Source organism: Microtus ochrogaster, chromosome 5 (genome assembly GCF_000317375.1).
Source record: "Microtus ochrogaster isolate Prairie Vole_2 chromosome 5, MicOch1.0, whole genome shotgun sequence".
Lineage (NCBI taxonomy): Eukaryota > Metazoa > Chordata > Mammalia > Rodentia > Cricetidae > Microtus > Microtus ochrogaster.
In genome coordinates this window covers 95,119,919-95,124,906 of record NC_022012.1, presented here as the reverse complement: position 1 = coordinate 95,124,906, position 4,988 = coordinate 95,119,919, and the positions used below count along the sequence as shown (strand labels likewise).

The window sequence follows — 4,988 nt, the reverse complement described above, 5'->3', positions numbered from 1 at the left end:
AGCAGTCATCTCTGCTGGGCTACCCATAATAAAACTGCTTGCTTTACTCCCCCTGCAAGTGCCAACCAGGCTGTGGTTTTTCTGTGTTTTGGTCTTTAAATTTTTCCTATAAAATACACTCAAGGCTTCTCTATGAGACATGTTTCTCTCCAAGCAGTTGCCTGCCGGCTTAATATAGACTCTGAATTCGGGATTTGGACATGCCGAGTGGTCTCTGGGTCTCTACCCTCAACAGTCAGGGCCCAGTAGGTGGCACAGGTGTCTTCCTAGGAGAAGGATGTTTCTGTGCAAACCGAAGAGGAACAGTGAGAGAAAATGCTAGGTAACAGGTACAATGAATATAGGCCAGAGATAAAACCAAAAGCTCTTAATAGGGTGAACCCTGGACCTCCTGGGCCATAGCTATTCACTGTTAATCTATGGGTGAGAGAAGAGAAACCCTCAATCCAAATTGAAGCCAAACTGAAGCAAGGTTTATTCAGTGCACCCAAAGCCAAACTGGGGGCTGTCTCGCTCTAAGACAGAAATCAGAAGAACAGCTCTGAGCAGTTTCTCAAGCTCCTTTAACAGAACAAAACTACAGGGTGGGATTTTACAAGCAAGCATAGATACAGAAGCCAGAACAGAAGTTAAGGAAATCTGCCCAGAATACCTGTTACAGAACAATTTGTGGTCATAGGGTGGGTTGTAACCCAATGCAGAGAAACAGAAATTTAAGTTTTACAGTACACTGAAAGCTTAGCTAGCATATCAAAATGAGTCCTGATTACAATATGGATGCAGGCTGGGCTTCCCACCCCCACCAGTGGGGCTCTTGGTTGTAATTCTCCTGATTCTACTGTTTGATGCATGCCGTATAAATCTTCTAATTCACTTTATCAAAAGCAGGATAGAAGTAGTTAGACTCCAGGTCCACGACTGTTGTGCCCAGATTGCTGAGTACCCCAAATGGCCACCAAAGAGTCAGAATCTGTATGCGAGAGCAAAGAGCCCTTTTCAAGCTTGGGCTTGGGTCCTCTGTGTGTCCGATGCAGCGGTATGAGTGCACAGCCTGGGCCAGGTAGGTTTTTATTATAGTAGAGGTTCGGGGGTGAGGAAATTTCCAGGATTCAAGACCCTGATTGACTGACATTTGTTTAGGGGTGTCTTGGTGAAAGGGGAATAAGTGCATACTGGCCTCAAGGACATCTGGTGATCTTATTTAATCTTATCTAATGGTTGGGACATTTGGAATGTCAGGTACTTCCCTTTGACACTGGCCCATCCCTGGGTGGTCTCAGCTTATGGCTTTTCCTGGAGCCAGGTGTTGCTTGCCAGTAAAAGGTCTCTATCAAACCTGCCATGGCACCTATGCAGCCTGGGTCCCATATGTGTGGTTAGGATGCCCTGAGCCCCATACCACCAGTATCAGAGGATTCCTTTGAAGGCTCATGAAGAGGGGCTGGGGATATGGCTCAGAGGTTAAGAGCACTGACTGCTCTTTCTGAGGTCCTGAGTTCAATTCCCAGAAACGACATAATGCCTCACACCCATATATAGTGAGATCTGGTGCCCAGAACACTGTATACATAATAAATATATGTATACAGGGTCATCAGGGTTTAGAAGAGGAAGGAATATGGAAATCCCCCAGACTGCCACGTCAAAGCGAAGAAAATTTCCCAGTGCCGAGACAGACAGACTGACCCCCTGCCTCCTGGCACTATTTCCAGAAACTCAAGGCGCTGTGTAGGTGGGATAACTGGATTTTAACCCTGCCCAGTCCTTTACCATCTCACACGGGGCTCTGTACTCCAACCTCCTGCTTACCTGCTCCTTCCGTCCCTCAGTCAGAGGCTGCTGAACCTGTAAGTCCCACTTAACCACTGACAGATAACTCCCAGAATGCTGAGGGCTAAATGAAGTCCCGTGTTTTCACTTCAGTAAACAAGGCTGGTTGCTCTGCCCAGCCACGAGAAGCTTGACAGAGGCCTGAGTCTCAGGAGTTTACCCTTAGGCAATCAATACCTGGTTCCAAGAAAGACCAAAACTGAGACCACCCAGGCACCACCCAGGAATAGACCATCTAAAGGATATTCCTAATGTTAAACCATTGTAGATAGGATCACCTGCTAGCACACACCCATTGCTTTTCACCAGGACACCCCTAGACAAATGTCAGTCAATCAGGGGTCCTGAACCTTAGAAATACCTCACCTCTACCTTTGCTATAAATACTCAACCCTACCTGAGCTCGGGTTCTCCGATCACTCCAACGAGAGTCCGAGTGTGTAAGAATAAAGGCTCTTTGCTTTTACATACAGGACGTGGCATCCCGGGTGGTTTTAGGGGGATTCCATGATCTCATGATCTGGGCCTAACAGCCCCAACTGTGCAGTGTGTGCTTGCTCACCCATGGGAAGGAAGTACACGGTATATCAGGATGTATGCGAACCTTCGGACAAAGGCGGGAAGTACCGTACCCTTGTGGTTTTGCCTTTATAGACTCCTAACTAATGTAACTCATGGCTGTTCTATGGGAATCCTAGGTGTGGACCTGGTCAGTGTCCATCTTCCTGGCCAATATTAAACAAAACTTGCTTTAACTGGACACTGTGGAACTGGTCTTTCTCCTTGTGAATCTCATGTTTAAGAGAGGTCCAGGATGATTTCCATTACAGAGTTATCCAAGTAAGTAACTCTGTCCAACTGAAAAAAGAGTTCAATGACTCAGTTTCCCAGAAATTTCTGCAGCACCATCGGGGGTGTTCAATTGCAACATTTCTGGTATTAGCTCTGCCCTGCAACTTCACACAAGAACGGTCTGTGCTGGAAGTTATTCTGAAGTGCGTGTGGGGGGCAGGGGGAGGGGGTCCAAAAAGATCTGCATACCCTGGGTGGCACCAATCTAGAGACCAGATTAGGCACAGACCCCACCCAAACACCAATTTCCAGCACAAAGAGGTACTTTATTAAACAAGGCCAAGAGACAAGGTGGCTGAATCGAATCGATAAGAAAACAGTAGCGAACAGTTTTGTAGGAGTAATGTTTAAAAGGAAAGAAGAGGAGGGTTGTGTTAGCATGAGCTAGCATGGGTTGATAAGTTCTGATGGGCATGTTAATCATAGTCAAACGGGGAATTTTGATTGTAGGAATGAGTTCGGCATTAGAAAGAAGCAAATTAGGGACCTTGGTGGCTAGCTTCAGGAATGTGGACGTGCCTAAACACGGGAATCTAACGCTTTAGCAAGGGAGAAAGAGCCACGTTTGTCTGAGTCCATCAGTTTCTGCACAAGGGTTTGCCCAACTGAAATCAGTTACCCTTTAGTGGATCCATTGAAAGAAAAGCGCTTCCTCCAGAACAACGCCTCCAGGCCACACCTACTCTTTCAGAAAAAGCTCTAATCTCCAGACAGAGGGCGGCGCGTGGAATGCCCGGGCGTTGCGCAGCATTCAAGCACCTAGCCTAGCTAGAAGGGCGGGCGAGCTGGGCCAGAAGGGAGCCAGGGCGAATTAGGGCGGAGAGCAGCCGAGGCGGCATTCCTCCGGGTATCCTAGAGAGCCCCCAGAAGGTAGACTTCCGCTGTCCTAGAGAGGCCACGGTGAGGTGGACACAGCGGGCTGCACGGCCATCCGGGGAGTAACGCGAAGGTTCCGGCATTGGGCGGTGAGTGGCCGGGAGAGCGGGTGGGCGAGCGGGCCGCGGGGCACAGTCTGGGGCGTCCTGACCCCACCAGCGACGCCACCACCCGGGTGGGTTCTCCGGGAACCGGGCCGGTCTGGGTCGGTGCTGCCCGGCAGCCTCTGGTTTCTCCGAGACCCTGCAAGTCCGGTCTCCGCCATTGTGACTCCTGGCGTCCTGACTTCTTGACAAACTCAGCACGGCGGCCCACAGTTCATCGTGCGGGTTGGTTTTGCTGTTACCTTAAAAACAAAAACAAAATTGTTCTATGGTCGTGACGTCAGCTGTAGGAGATTAAAATGCTTGGGACAGCTCGGTCTAAGTGGCTCAGGCCTGTTAACCCCCGCTTCTGAGGAACCTCGGCAATTTAACGAGCCCTGCCTTTCAAATTGTTAAGTAAAAAAGATAAAAATGTTTTATAAGCTGAAAGGACGCGTTTGAAATTAAGCTTTGATACGCACTTGAAAACTGAAAAGTGCTCACAGTCCCAACCCCAAATTTTCTGTGTCTTCTGGTCTCCAGGAAGTATTAGTTTGTGAGCATTTTGTGATGTCAGAGTTGCTGGAGAATAAAATGACAGAAAAGTGGAAATGAACCGATGGAGGAACCCCATTTTGCTTTAGCTGACTCCATTTTGTGAGTTCCGCGTGACTGCTCCCCAGCCGGGCCGAGCTTCATTCTTGACCGAACGTCCAGGTCCAGGAAAGTCCATTGTTCTTATCAACTAAGCGTTAGAAACCTGTGTTCTAGAAACTTTCTTCTGCCACCGGTTCTGCCTCTCTTTGCCATTTGTGGTTTTTGGCTTTATAAACCCCAAACTGCCTCTCTCCTGGGTGGAGAATCTCGCTAATACACCTACTGGCCTTGAATGTGCCGTGATCTGTTGCTTCTTGAGTGCCGGGATTAAAGGTGTGCGTCCCACGTCTTATTTGTGTGTGAGTTGTGTACAAGTAGCAGTGAGCCTGCGGGGATCAGGGAACACCTGTGGTTGTCTCTTGCTGCCGGGTTGGTTCCTGCGGTCCAACTTAAGTTCAGCTGAGCTGCAGTTTTGACGCTAAACTTACCCTGGTGGGCCATTCTGTAGGCCCTTCCTGCTTTATTCCTGTGTAGTAACAGTCACTACCAAGAATAGCTATACAATTAAGACCTTGATAAAAAAATTTCCTTTAAAAATTCTTTTAAGCCGGGCGATGGTGGCGCATGCCTTTAATCCCAGCACTTGGGAGGCAGAGGCAGGCGGATCTCTATGAGTTCGAGACCAGCCTGGTCTACAGAGCTAGTTCCAGGACAGGCTCCAAAGCCACAGAGAAACCCTGTCTCAAAAAA

The 4,988-nt window shown here is 48.6% G+C and overlaps 1 protein-coding gene across 2 annotated transcripts in view; it reads left to right on the top strand.

Annotated features, from left to right (window-relative positions):
- Nucleotides 1–3,381: 3,381 nt before the first annotated feature.
- The window catches only part of Znf445 (zinc finger protein 445), a 14,202-nt gene continuing 12,595 nt past the window's right edge, over nucleotides 3,382–4,988 (top strand). The window contains exon 1 of one of the 2 annotated variants that reach the window (XM_005348149.3): nucleotides 3,382–3,647. The gene's annotated coding sequence lies outside the window, so the exon portion shown is untranslated. The other variant, XM_026779154.1, reaches the window with a different exon arrangement.